The following is a 13906-nucleotide window of genomic DNA, read 5'->3' on the forward strand; positions in this document are numbered from 1 at the left end:
CTGATACTTATTTTAAAAGTTTACAATGATGTAGAATCATCAGGTTAAAAAATACCATAACAGATTACCTTTATTATAATTATTATAATCTTATTATGGCTCCTGTCCTCATCTTCTGTCTCACTGTAGATTTGCTACCTACCTACATTTTGTCTTATCTTGCAAGCTCGGCAGCACACTGCCCATGGTCCTGACACAACACTTCACGAGAAAGGTCCATATCCTTTTTAATCTCATATAAAGTGATAGTAGAATAAGCCTTAGTGTTGTTATTTGTGTTTAAGAAAGTTATTTAATCTTAACAGTGTTGTTTCAGAAATTAAGAATCATTCCAATAACTATGGACATAATTTAAAAACAAGTCTTATGGTCATCAAAGAAGCTGAAATTTCCAGCTGCTTTTTATGGAAAGCGATCCATTTTTATTCAGAAAATAATTTCTTTCATGACAAAGTCATCCAAAGGACTGACAGGTTACCATATACATAAAAGGGAAGGCAGGTAAACCACAGTATAAATCAAATTGAATATTAATATAAAATCCAAATCTACATGAATGCAGTAAGCCTGGATAAGATATTGACAGCATATTGAACTTGTTATTTGAGGGGTGAAATGAGACTACATCAAACTTATTACCAGTCTTAGATTACAAGAAGAAAAAAAAGGACCTGCACACTTGTCAGTAAAAATGTTGTAAGTTGGAGTGTGACTTGGCTATCTACCCTGAACAGCAGCAGTTCAAGGCAACAGTACCCCAGGAGACCAGAGAAAAAGTTGTGGCTTGGAGGTCACAGTCTTTTCCAGATTTCTCTTTGCTCTGATGGAGGTGTAAGTCTCTCCATTCTTCCACGTAAATCATCTTGTTCCTCTTAGAGCATAAGTTCAGCTATATGCAGAGTTTTTGCCTTCCAAACTTCCTGCTCCTTGCTGATGTTCCTGCATGTAGAAAAATTGGGTGCAAAGTCCTTTTTGCCTACTGTGAGGAAAGTCCATGCAAACAGATATCTTTCTTTTGAATGAATGAGTTTATTCCTCATAAAATGTAGATTCTATGGCAGGAACTTTCATTATCAGCTTACAGGGAAACTACAGTGAAGGTCTGAGCAGCAGAACAACCATGTTTATCAACTGCTAATGGCCTTTCCTCATGCACAATGAGTAAAAAAATGTGACTTCAATAAACATAAGAAAGTACGATATGCAAATGCAATTGTTTGTGCAGCTAATTATTGTGAGAGGCAACAAGCTGTAGAAACAGGGAGCTAGGAAACTTTATAGTTTCTTCCACATTCTCATTTCTGTAATTCTGACCGTTTTCCCATTCTGTGTTTTCCCATTTATAAAACATGAATAGTAACAATTAGTGGAGATTTAAAAAAAAAATAATTTAAAAAGTGAAAAAATTTAGCTTTTCTTCCTGAGAAAAAAAAAAAGGATAAATATTCCTTTCACATTTGTAGATTTCAGAATGGGCTTGTGAAACATTTACAAGTATTTGTTGAGGTTTTCCAAAGGAGTACATACTATTCTCATTTGATTATGCATGAAATGCAAGAAGCAGCAGATACACAGTAGTTCCTGCTTTATTAACAAAAAGAGCTACTATAAATATCTTCCTTATGTTATAATTATTAGAACAGGATTTTACAGTCAGGTCAATCGCATGATGTTTCCTCTCTATTTTCCTTTTTACCCATACCTTAGCAAAGAGAATCCCACCTATTTGCAAAACCAGGTGAATACTGAGGCGTGGAGCCGGGGTCCTCAGAAGCAGTTACTGCAATTGTCTCAGACACATTGTAAAACTGCAAATAAAAGAAGCAGCAAGTTGCAGAGCTGAAGAATGTCACCCATTTCTATAGCTTTTGTCATTCTTCAGCTCCTCAACTGAGCTTTGGGCAGAAGATGCAGTTAATCAAGTTTCTCTGTGGCATATTTGTGATCCAAAGGAGTGGGATTTTTTTTTTTTTTTTCCAGCTTGCTGCTTCTTTTAAACTCATGGAAGAAAAAGCCAGCAGCAGGCAACAGTGGTGGTAGCAGTTTTTTGACTTGCTGGTCACAGGAGTTAAAAAAATGAGGGATTTCATGGGATTTTCATTTCTTGGGATGCTGATCCCAAGACCTCTGAAAAACTGTCTTCCAAAATCAGTGCTCAAGATGCACATTCTAAGCCTTTGTTATATTATCAGATATGTGCATTCAAGTGCTTTCCCACATTTTTTCCTGTGTGAGTAGGGTCTATGTGGTGGGAAGAAGGACATGTTTACTATACTTGAAATACAATTAATTAGTTCATCTATATCTTATAAAGTGTCACATATGGTTACTTACACCAGTTATGCACAAGACTGATTCTGCAGCTGTGTCAGCACTTATTTCCTATACTTGTCCATCAGCATAAGATTATATATACTGGTTCAGTCCTAAACTTCATAGCTCGGTATCTTGCTTCCAAAAGTGGCTATAAGGAAATTCCTAGAGAAAAGCAAAAACAAGTCAAGCGTATTGACATTTCACCTCAGCACAGATACTTTCAGTTCAGAAACTTGTAATGGGATGGCATAACTCATGATGTGATTGCCTTCCTTGCTTTGCAGCCCACACTATGAAAAGTTCGAGAATCCCCTTGCTTAAGAATACAGTGACTGTTTGTGAAAAATACATACTGGTAATGCTGAGAAATCATTTGTTTTTATCTCTTGCTAAGGTTGGGCAGATTATGAAAGCATGGAGAAAAGGTCAAGCAAAATATGGCTTTACCTACATACATCCTATTCTGATCATTTGCTAACGAGTGCCATTAATGTGTGGCTTTGTGGGATTTATAGTGGTGGAAGAGAAAGTTCACAAGGTTCAGTATCGTAAACTTGCATCATTTCATGTAATGGGTCTTCCTCCTCAAACTGTCACCTCACATCTTACAAGTCTTACATATAGCCCATAGTTTTAGGAAAAAAAAACCAGGAGTATAATTTACAGAGTGAAAACAAATCAACTCAGTAAATCTTGCAAAGCCATGAAAGATTCTCTTTTGATCATGTCAAAATGATGGGGACAATTGACTAGCTACAGTTTCAATCACCTAATGTCCTCAAGACCCACATTAACATGCTGAGTGTTATTAAGACAGATGTCTGTAGCTGTGTAAATTCTCTGTGATGAAAAAGTATCTGAATAAGCAGGAAATTAGTCCTGAAATGTTGTAAAATCCTGCACTGTTAATATACCCTGAGGAGGATGTTACAGCTGAGGTTTGGATGTACTTATATAAAGCTCCCTATCTTGGAGCTAATGAAGAGATACTGACAGTTTTGCTGCAGTGTCTGTGAAGTGTTTTAATGACTACAGATTAATCAGTTTCTAAAGCAGCATTCCCTAATGGTTCCCTACCCCAAAAATCATAACCCAAAACAAGCAACTGAATGTCATTAATAATTAAAAAATAAAGAAATAAAACAAGGGAAAAACAAAACAAAACCCCCAGCCCCTCACCTCTTGATGTCATGAAAGCTGGAAGCATTTATAGTCACATTCTCCACAAGAAAAAAAGCTAGAGATGACACTGGATTTAGTGGAGCAGTCAGTTAATTGTTACGGTGAGGGTTTTAATTTTCTTCTCAATGTAAATCACAATTGAGGAAAGCATCTGCCACCTCCAATATTTCCTGTACAGTAAATTTAAATGGATTAATCACCCTGCTTGTTCTGAAGTTCTGAAGAATGACGGGCACTTGCCAATGGGCTGTGGAGTCCCTGGCTCATTGATTTTTAGCAGTCTGGGGGGAATTGGTGGGGCTATGGAATGATTTAAATAGAAATTAAAAAATAAATCATGCTCAAACATTTTTTGCCCACCCATTTCTACACCCTATCATCAGAAACTCATTAAAATATTTTCCTGGAGACTGAATGGGTTTGCTAGCAGACTATCAGGATAGGATTGTACTTGATCACAGTCGAATGAAGATTGTAATGTTGACTTTGCACAGGAACATTTTTACTGGTCCAACAAAATTCCTTAATGTAGTGGTTGATACAAAATGTCTCAGTCAATGTCCATTTTTCCAAATAACTTCAGTGAGTTTTGTGTTCTACCCAAAATGTGCAACCTCCCACTCTGGAGTTCCTGGAAATTTGGCAACTTGCAGAGCCCATGTGAACCGTTCATGGACAACTGTCTTGCCACATGGTGCCTTTCTCTTTCTTTACATTGCTAAATCCCATTAAAAAAGAGAGGCTGAGGGCTGAAGGGTGGGGCGGGGGGCGTGGTGGCAGGGAAGACAGATTTCAGAATCTGCCCAGTGCTCATTTTACAGGTAAACAATGCCTGTAGCTGCAATGGGGTCCTGCACAGTTCTAAATGTCAGAGAAGATAGTACAAGGAACAATCTCTCATTTAAGAAACATGCTGCACCACTTAAGAGAAGCTCCTGATCCACAGAAAGGCAAAAAATAAGAAGCTGGGAACTAGAAAACATGTTACAATTCACTTGTAAGAAACCCTTTGCTTTTCTAAAGAGGGTACATCGTGCTTTTGTGTTTCTGGTCTTTTTTCATCATTTTTAGAAAATGTCTTGTCTTTGTGTTCCTCATATTCTCACTTTTCATTTATTTTCTTTTATTTATTTATTTATTTTTGCATTTCCCTACCTTACAGTGCATTTCAGAAAGATACATTTGTCCATTCATTATTTTATCAAAAAATAGCTGTTCTATCAAGAGACATTTTCTAGTATTTCCATGTGGTTATTAAAGTGAAGAGTTTTTTTTCCCTGTTTTTTCTGTGCCTGAGCTAAAATTAATCATACTGAAGGGCTATAAACCATTCAAAAACAAATGCTGCCAAAACTCATCAGCTTTGCAGAACTGAAATGATGGGAGGATAAATAGTTGCTTTGGTGAGATTAGTTGTGCATCTGTATGAAAGAAAAAAAATCATGTAAGGTTAGGTCATGAATGTATGGCTGAAATCTCTTCTGCTTTCATTTTCTAACTGAAGGATTGATTTCAGCAGCCTGTGAAATAGCATGAAGTAAATAACTGCTTTGGCTGTACAAATTAGCTGCTTTTAAAGGTATTAATGTCTATGTAGGTGTGATAGAGAACATCTTTTGCCTAAGGATCTCAATGTGCCTCACTAATTAAGCTTCACAATAAGCTTGCAAGTTAAATAAAGAGTATGAAGCAATTTTTCCATGCACAAAGCCATACCAGATTGGAAGACACTAGCTATTTCTGAATGTAAACCAATTTTTTTCAGAAATGCAAAGGCAATTCAACTTTTTAATGAATTTAAAATGGATGTGAGCACCTTTATGAAGTCTTAGAAATGTTGCCATGAAGAGCGTAATGACCATGGTATTCAGATTCCTATCAAAGTCCCAAGCACAAAAAACCCCTCCTTTGCAGGAACATCATTTCATCAACATCATGCTCTCAGCTATGCTCAGATGAAACAGGGGTAATTCAGAGGAAGGACAGTCAACTGCTGCATTTTCCTATTCCAGTGCCAACATAGATATGCAGCTTCATATTCAGGTTGGAAGTACAGCTAAAAAAATAGATGGAACACAGAGTTTATAATTTACAACAGGGACTGAAGGGTATAAACTACTTTTATTTTCCTACTGGGTTTGTCAGTACATGGAATAAGCAAAGAGTAACAGCCTCCATGCCAGTAGTGTATTTTTTAATCCAGACAACATAAAGGCTGGATGATCAGACTATGATGATGTTTCTAAGTAATAACAAAAACTTTTTTTTTTTTCCTTAGAAATCCTTTTCTAAAAAAAGTTGGGAAAATAACATCTTTTCTCTCAGTGATACATTTGCTCTGACCAACTCTTTCCTTCCGGTGGTGGACAAGCAATGACATTTTCTTCTCAGAAGGTGTTTTGAAGTGGGATTTAAATGAGAAGAGATACAGGATTTGTCAGATAAAGGAATGGTGGGAGACTGAATGGCAAAGAAATGATTGGAGAACACACAGAAAGGGGAATGTGATTTGTCTGTCTACAAAGGTAACATGTACAAAATATCCACATGTGCTTCCTTATAGAAAGCATGGGTTTAGTGAAACAGGTAAAAATAATCTTGCCAAAAAAAAAAAAAAAAAATAAAAAATCACAGCAATAAAAAAACAAACAAACAAAAACCCACAACCAAGCACCACTTGCTGGGATATTATCCGGAGAGCTAGATTTCATATGTGATCAATGTATTGATTGAATCTGGTTATTCTGTAGAGTTGGTTTTGAATATGATTGCTTGCCTGTCTTCCTGCTCAGGTGTCTGTCTGGACAGGTGTATGACACACACCTACATGAATACTTGATAAGGTAAAAAATACAAGCTAGTAATATGAGTCTGAATTATCTGGATTCAGGCAGCCACAGAATTTTATCCTGTTTTTGTCAGCTAGGCCCCGGTAGCTCATGACTGTCATGCCACATACAGCTGAACCTGCCATGTGAGTAGGGATAGGTCTGAGCTCCAGGCAGCCCATTTTACCTCTTTTCACTCCAGGTCTGCAGAGGAAGGTGGATCCTTCCAGACCTGAGGCAGAGAGAGCAGCAACATACAAACAACAGCTAATCGTTGAAGAGAAAGGCTGGTTGTGCTAAAGGGAGAGCTCGAGCCAGGTGAACTCTCTCATATGCATAATATAAATATATTTATACTACTGTGTATATATAGCTGTGGTAATTCTAGGTGGGCAATAACTAAGTATATGGTACTTATTTGTGAATTTATCACCAAGAAAGCTGGAGAGAGAAGCTGGGGTATACAGCCATATAGCTCAGTCAGATTTTATTTAGACAAAGAGAGCAATGGGGAACAATATAAAAATCCACTGGCGGAGGGCAAGGATCTGGGAATGCTACAGGCAACATTATTAAGACAATATAACCTAAATTTTCTCTTGTTAAGTGGATTACAAAAGGATAAAAGACAGCTGCACTAGTTTTGTGAGGAAAAGATCAAAGATGTAAGGACGAAAACTAAAGGAATTGAACAGAGGGGAAAACAAGCCTAAGGAATCTGTGCCTGGTCTCCTGATTTGTGTATTTCCTTTCACAGCACAGCTGCAGAAACTTTAAAAGCTTTGAGGCCTCAGTATCAGGGCAGGTTTCATTTTGCTCCTGTTTTTCAGGCTGTGAGAGGAAGAGGCTGTCGTCCAGCCTCTGCTGAGACCCTCAGCAAGGTCTGGCCTAGGGGGTAACAGGATCTATGGGGTGATAGGACACACCACAGCTCCTACTCACCCACTTTCCTAAAGGAATGACACCAGATGGTGCTAACCATTTCTGCCCATGTGTGGCAGTCACCAGCTGAGGCATCCAGCATCTCTGACATCTCTCTTCCCTTGTTTCTTCTACTCACATCAGGAAGAAGCAGCCGGGAAGGGGAGTTCCTAAGCAGAAGGCATGCATTGCTTTTGCAAAGCTATGCTGGTGTGCGTGGCACTTTTGCTTGCTTGCTTTCTAAGCTCCTTGCATGACTAATACGGTTAGGAACCATCTAACCTTTACTGTGTAGGCTCTTTGGTGCTTTGAGTGTCTTTTATTCTCTTGTTCTGCGCCTAACACTGTGTATCTCTGATTTTGATGCTTCCAATGCTTCTGTTGTAGAAATAAATAATAATAATTACAGCAATTTGTCTCCAAGAAATTACTCTTTTAAAAATAAAATATGTGTTCATTTCAAGGAGTTTCTTTTATACAAACATGGCACCTGTTTTCAGCTAAGAGCAGGATCACAAATGCTATGATTCAGGGAGCAGAGCAGAGACTCAGGAAGTTAATAAAATGTGTTGATTGCTTTATGAAGAAGTTGCAGGCTTATGAATCCTTAACACTGTGCAATTAGTGACTACCAGTGAAAACACACCCTCCTCGGGACATCAGCAAATCCATGAATTTCAATAAAGTAACAACTAAACCAATTAACAAGTGAACACAAAATCAATTACTGTGAAACAGGCTAGAACAAAACAATGACAAATGCTAGTTTTAAAACAAGAACAGAAAAAACAAATTAGCATTTCAAATGTAAGTAGTAACAGTCTACACGTATTAATACATATAAGAATGATATATCTCCTACAAACATTTGAGCGTGCGCACAAAATACATCTAAAAATACAGCATTTAAAAAAAAACCCCACAACCAATCCTACCTATATACATTGGAACATGATTGCTCTTTGATCTTCTTAGGTAGTACAAAAGATCTCAAACTTGTTGCTTAAACCAAAGAAATACTAATGAGAGGAATATAATTAGACATAGAATAAATGATTCTTTACCTTGTAAGTCTTTTAATTTTAGCTTTTCATAACAGCAGCCCAACTTACAAACAGAGGAAGCCAGCCGTGAGAGTATAAGATGTACTGCAGAGATCATAATCCTTCCTTAAAGAATAGCACACAGAAGCTTGCTGGCTTTTTAATTTTTATAATGAGGGGTTTCACAGCAATGTCCCACGTACGCAGCGTTTGGACATCTGAGTATATGATGTCACTAGCTTAACGTATATACAGTCTTGCTCTTGAGAATGATGTCAGAGGACTCATTATCCATGGTCAAGCTGCCGTGACTTCACAGAAAGGAGTCCTCTTAGATGCCTGTTAATTAGGGAGCTATTGGAAACATTCAGAGACTCACTGCTTTGTATCAGATCTCTCCTGTTGATTACGTTTCAAAGGCTAGATGGCAGCATTGTCAACTCTCATGATTTTTATCGTAAGTTTCCTGATATTTGGTATTTTCCTTAAAATGCCAGCTGTCGTAACAGAATACCAAGTTTCCCTGAAAATCTCAGTGTTTCTTTAAAGCTGTGGGTTTAGTTGTCTGATGGGCAGAAACATGGCTGGAGCTCAAAATAGAGGGATGATAAAACTGGGGGGGGTGGAGTCTAAGGATGATTTTATGCAGCTGACAGCTAATAGCATAATTTAAATCACTAAATAAATCACTTAAAACACTGAATGAAATTATAATGAGAACAAAAGCATCCTCCAGTTCCCTTTCAGATATAAGAGGTAAAGCCCAGTGCAGGTGGAGAAAAGCATTTCCCTCTTATTCTCAGGATTAATGGTTATTTTTAGGATATCAACTAGAGACAGTCATCTTAGATTTCCAAAGAGCTTTATCAACTTATCTGTTCTTATCCTTTCTCCACTTTGCCCTATTGTCATATTACATAAGATCCGCAAGTCAGAGATCATTTCTTTTTATATCGCTGCCAAACGACGGATACAACTCCAATGTGAAATAAAGAAATAATTACAGTTTTAATAATGTCAAGTATTCATTAAAAACACTGTCACAACAACTTTCCAGGAGTAAATTCTTTTTATACTTGTAATCAGTTATGAAATATTCATTTGTTGTCAATCCTGTATACTGCAGTTAATTTGTCAGTAATTATATGAAGAAAGTTACTAAAATTACACAGTGCTTAAATACTTATGCTGCTATCAAACCCATACTTGGATTATGAGATATCCACTACTTAATATATTTTAGCTTTCAATTGAATATCTCATTTAGATCACATTACCTGTATTTTTCAATTTCTTTAAATGGCATTAACCTTTCTTATACCCACATTAAATTTTTTCACTTATTTCAAATACATGAAACTCATTACATGGTAAAATAATTCATGGTATAATTTATTGATATAAACTCTAAGTAGAACTGTTCAGCCTTGCTTAAATTTACTGTAGAAGAATAATTCTGTCCAATCTTATAGTGGAATTCTAAATAGTCTGTATTCTTTTGGGATGTACTTCGGAATATTTTCAAACATAGTGGATTTTTGCCCCTTTTCACGTTCAACTTTCAACTGCAGATTGTGTATTTCATCCTTTGCACAATTACTCTAGGATTTTGTTTTTCAGTCTTCAGTCTATAGACACCTAAAACCACTTGTAAGCAAGGTGTGGTTCCTATTATAATTTAAACCTATTGTGTATCCATTTCACTAAATTCCTTTCTCATTTGTCCATGGGCTAAGCATGTACAGGTACTGAGTTTTAGAAACACTGATGTCAGTGACCTCTCTTTATGAAGAAATTAAATTGAGTAAACCTTTAGGTCTGGCCACTCCTTGTGTAATTTAGAGCAAACACTTGCTACAACTGCTGTTCTTTAAAAATATACTGTATATGTTTTCTATATTGAATATGGAAAGCCAAGGGATTTGACAGTTGGCAAGGAATTTATGCTCAGAAAAAGTTTTTCTTTAGAAAAAGTTTTTCTTCAGAAAATGTAGTTTCCATTATATATAAGTAAATACATAAACAAGTATAATGCGTGTATGTAGGTATATACAAGGTTTTTAGTCTGATACAATTTTGCCCACAGATTTAGATTCTCTGTCAGGCTAATTTAAATGGCAGATTTAATTTCAAAATGTTCTGACCAAAAGCAAAATGGTTTAGTTTTTAATTGTTTACCATGCTGTTTCGAATCATCTGACAAACCAGTAAGCTGTATCACCGTATCAGTACATCACACTATGGATGCTTCTCTTCAAACTCTAACACAGTTAATACATTCCTATAATGAAGTTTGAATTTTCTGCAGATTAAATTTTTTGGCACATTGTGAAAGACATAGTATTCTGAATGAATGCTGTGAATTCTGGAAAATGTTAGAACAATGTACAGATTCTAGGTGTAGACTTTCATAAGTAACCCTTTTCTTAATGCAGCTGAGATAAGGGGCAATAAAAATATTATAATAATAGTCATATTGTCCAACTCATTCATAAACTATCTCTTATAAAGATAGGTGTAAACTACAAATTGTGTTCAATTACCCGGTTTAATGTAGCAGTAAAGGAAGAATTGTGTGGTTTGATTTTAACCTGCATAAAAACACATATGCAAGGTATTAGATTTTTTTCCCCAACATGTTATTAACTTTAGCTAGTTTAAAATATAAATATAGGTTATTAAAAAAAAAAAAAAGAAAAAGAGAAATGTGAAAATCTACAAACTTTTTTCAATTAAACTTAGGATCCTCTGTGCCTAACGGATTATTGGAAATGACACTTGATCTTGTTTGTTCAACCTGTTTACGTAATTGTTCTTTAAAAGGGAAAAAAAGTGTGGCTCAGTGAAATAAAAGTGTCCTGAGCCAGATTCCTTTCCATCCTCAGATAGCACCCTGGAAATCTTCCTAGAAATGTCAGACTCATCCCACCTAATGATTTCCAGCTATCGCATGCTAACACAATGTTGAGGTTACTCTGGACTCAACTTCTGGAAGACACCCAGCCTGGAGAAGGCAAACATCTCCCTTACTGCAGTCTTTTTTCCCTTCACTGTAACAAGCACTGACCATGTGCGTGTTACAGCTGAAGATATATACTACACTTAAATTGAGAGGAATTTTAGAAATTTTCATCTGCTACCTCAAATACCTCTCTGCTGAGCCAGCCACTAAATACCAGCCACCCAAACCCAAGTATGCACCAGGGAGGTGCGGGGCCAGCTGCAATGCTGGGTTCAGGGAGCTGGTGGTGGCAGGACAGCTGGCGAGGCAGTGCCCTCACCCACATGGGTTGCAGCCTCATGGTACCCCTGCAAGAAGACCAGAGCAGGTCTGGTGATGGTACGCAGGGCCACCCACAGCCCAGACTACCAGGCAGCACCATAGCGATGGGGCAGGTCCCCAGGTCAAGAGAGCAGGATCAGGAGGGCACAATGATAGGAACAGACACAGCTGCATCGTTGCTCAGGCAATGATCAAGTGCAAGGGTCTGAGCTTAAATGAAGCTTCTGACCAAAAAGGGGCTGGGAGAGAGCAGGGAGGTGGTCCTTCCTCTCAGCACCACAAGACAGCTGTTTCCACACAGCCCAGGGTTACGCAGCTGCACACCTGAGAGCTAGCCTTAAGCATCAGTAGCTGAGATCAGGGCCTTGACGGTATCATGGGTATTGAAAAGCATTCGGTTTAACAGATATACTACAATACTTGCTAATCTCTAATATCAGGATGAATAATTATTAAAAAAATCTCTGGAGCTAATGAGCTGAAGGCTATGTAATGAAATGACAAGGAGTAATAACAATAGAATTTTGGCTGATGACAGTGGACATTCAGTTAAAAGTGAATATATAAGGAAGAAATTATTACCACTTTAGCCATGTCAGTACAACCACCATACTTTTATAAAAGACTTCACCAAGCCTGCACAGAGTTATCAGCCATACCTGTATGATATAATTTTGTGTGATTCTCCAGAAAAGTGTTCTTTTAGTGGGTGTCGTTCAGCAACAAAACTGAAGGAAAAGTGAATGAATCAGATACGTTTAGCTTCCCTACACAATAGGAAGACCTATAGGAAAGACACACACTTTTCTTTCTTCGAAGTGGAGTGTAACAAGGCCCATGTGTTGTTTAATTCAGGTAGTACACTGCACTGCCTGTGATTCTGATCACTCTCGAGACAAATACAAAGATCACTAAAAGGCTTCTAAGAGATGAAAGGAAGAAGAGAGTATGGAGTCTGAATATCAGCATCAACTGCCTAATAGTCAGGACATTAAAAGGTTTCAAGATTTTATTTTATACATTAAACCAATGGGATTTTTAAGCAGCTCATAGAGATTGCTCAGGGGTTTCAGCTTCATTGCATGTGTCACTTAGGCACCCTAGGACAAAACAATTCAGAGTATACTGCTGGGAACAACTTAGCATTGGAAGAAGAGAATGATTTTGTAACCTAACTCTCAAGGCTCCCTTATAGCCTGGTTTCTTTGTGCCAGTGGCAACTTGCCTGAGTAAAAAGGGTGTAAAACCCGTGGGATTTGGTCTCATTCTCCTATGCAACTGTCATTTTCCAATCCAGTGTGAGTCATCACAATGTCTCTCAAAAACTGTTGCACTTCATATACCCCCAGGAAATGAATATTAAGACCATTATTTTTAACTATATTCTCAGGTCTCGGGAAGACATCAATTTAATTTTATGCTTTTTTCTTTCCCTCCCCCAATTTCTACTGAGCTGTCCAGGTTTTGGCCGGGATAGATTTAATTTTCTTCCTAGTAGCTGGTACCGTGTTATGTTTTGGATTCACTATGAGAAGAATGTTGATAATACACTGATGTTTTCAGTTGTTGCTAAGTAGACTTTAGAGTAAGTCCAGGACTTTTCAGCTTCTCGTGCCCAGACAGTGAGAAGGCTGAGGGGGCACAAGAAGTTGGGAGGGGACACAGCCAGGACAGCTGACCCAAACTGGCCAAAGGAATATTCCATACTATATGATGTCGTGCCTACTATATAATCTGGGTGTAAGGCTGGCCAGGGGCCGCTGCTTAGATACTGACTGGGTATTTGTCAGAGAGTGATGAGCAATTGCATTGTGCATCACTTGTTTTGTATATTCTAATTCATTTATTATTTTTATTGTCATATTATGATTTTTATCATAATCATTATTTTTTTTTTCTTTTTCTGTCCTATTAAACTGTCTTTATCTCAACCCATGAGTTTTACTTTTTTCCAATTCTCTCCCACATCCAACTGGTGGGCGGAGTGAGGGAGCATCTGCATGGTGCTTAGTTGCTGGCTGGGGTTAAACCACGACATGAGCTTAGCTTCTGTTTTCCACCCATATTTTAAAATGCCAGCTTGCTTGTTTGAAGGTGAAGTGAAGAGTTTGGACAATGAAGCCCTTCTTCCTTTCTTCCTCCAACTTTCATCTAAAAGGAGGAAAAAAATAGATGCTGCACTTGGTAAAAATCATATTTTGATGGCCTTGAACACAGAGGAGGTTGCAGCATGTTATATGAAGTTGAACCATTACCCATAAATGGTCACAAATGGAGCAAAATAAGCAAACAATGGATTGATACTGAGGAGACTTGGAAATCCTGAGGGTGAT

General features: G+C 37.6%; 1 long non-coding RNA gene across 2 annotated transcripts; it reads right to left on the reverse strand.

Moving 5' to 3' along the window:
- Nucleotides 1-396: 396 nt before the first annotated feature.
- LOC115340503 lies at nucleotides 397-8596 on the reverse strand. Of its 2 annotated transcripts, none has more exons than XR_003923074.1 (3): nucleotides 8312-8596; nucleotides 2335-2478; nucleotides 397-939 (listed from the first exon to the last, which is right to left on the reverse strand). It is a non-coding gene; the product is annotated as an uncharacterized LOC115340503 (long non-coding RNA). The 2 variants fall into 2 exon arrangements; XR_003923075.1 differs by lacking the exons at nucleotides 397-939; nucleotides 2335-2478 and adding exons at nucleotides 3583-3668; nucleotides 5315-5554.
- Nucleotides 8597-13906: the final 5310 nt, after the last annotated feature.

The sequence above is a fragment of the Aquila chrysaetos genome, chromosome 4, assembly GCF_900496995.4.
Source record: "Aquila chrysaetos chrysaetos chromosome 4, bAquChr1.4, whole genome shotgun sequence".
In the NCBI taxonomy this organism is placed as follows: domain Eukaryota; kingdom Metazoa; phylum Chordata; class Aves; order Accipitriformes; family Accipitridae; genus Aquila; species Aquila chrysaetos.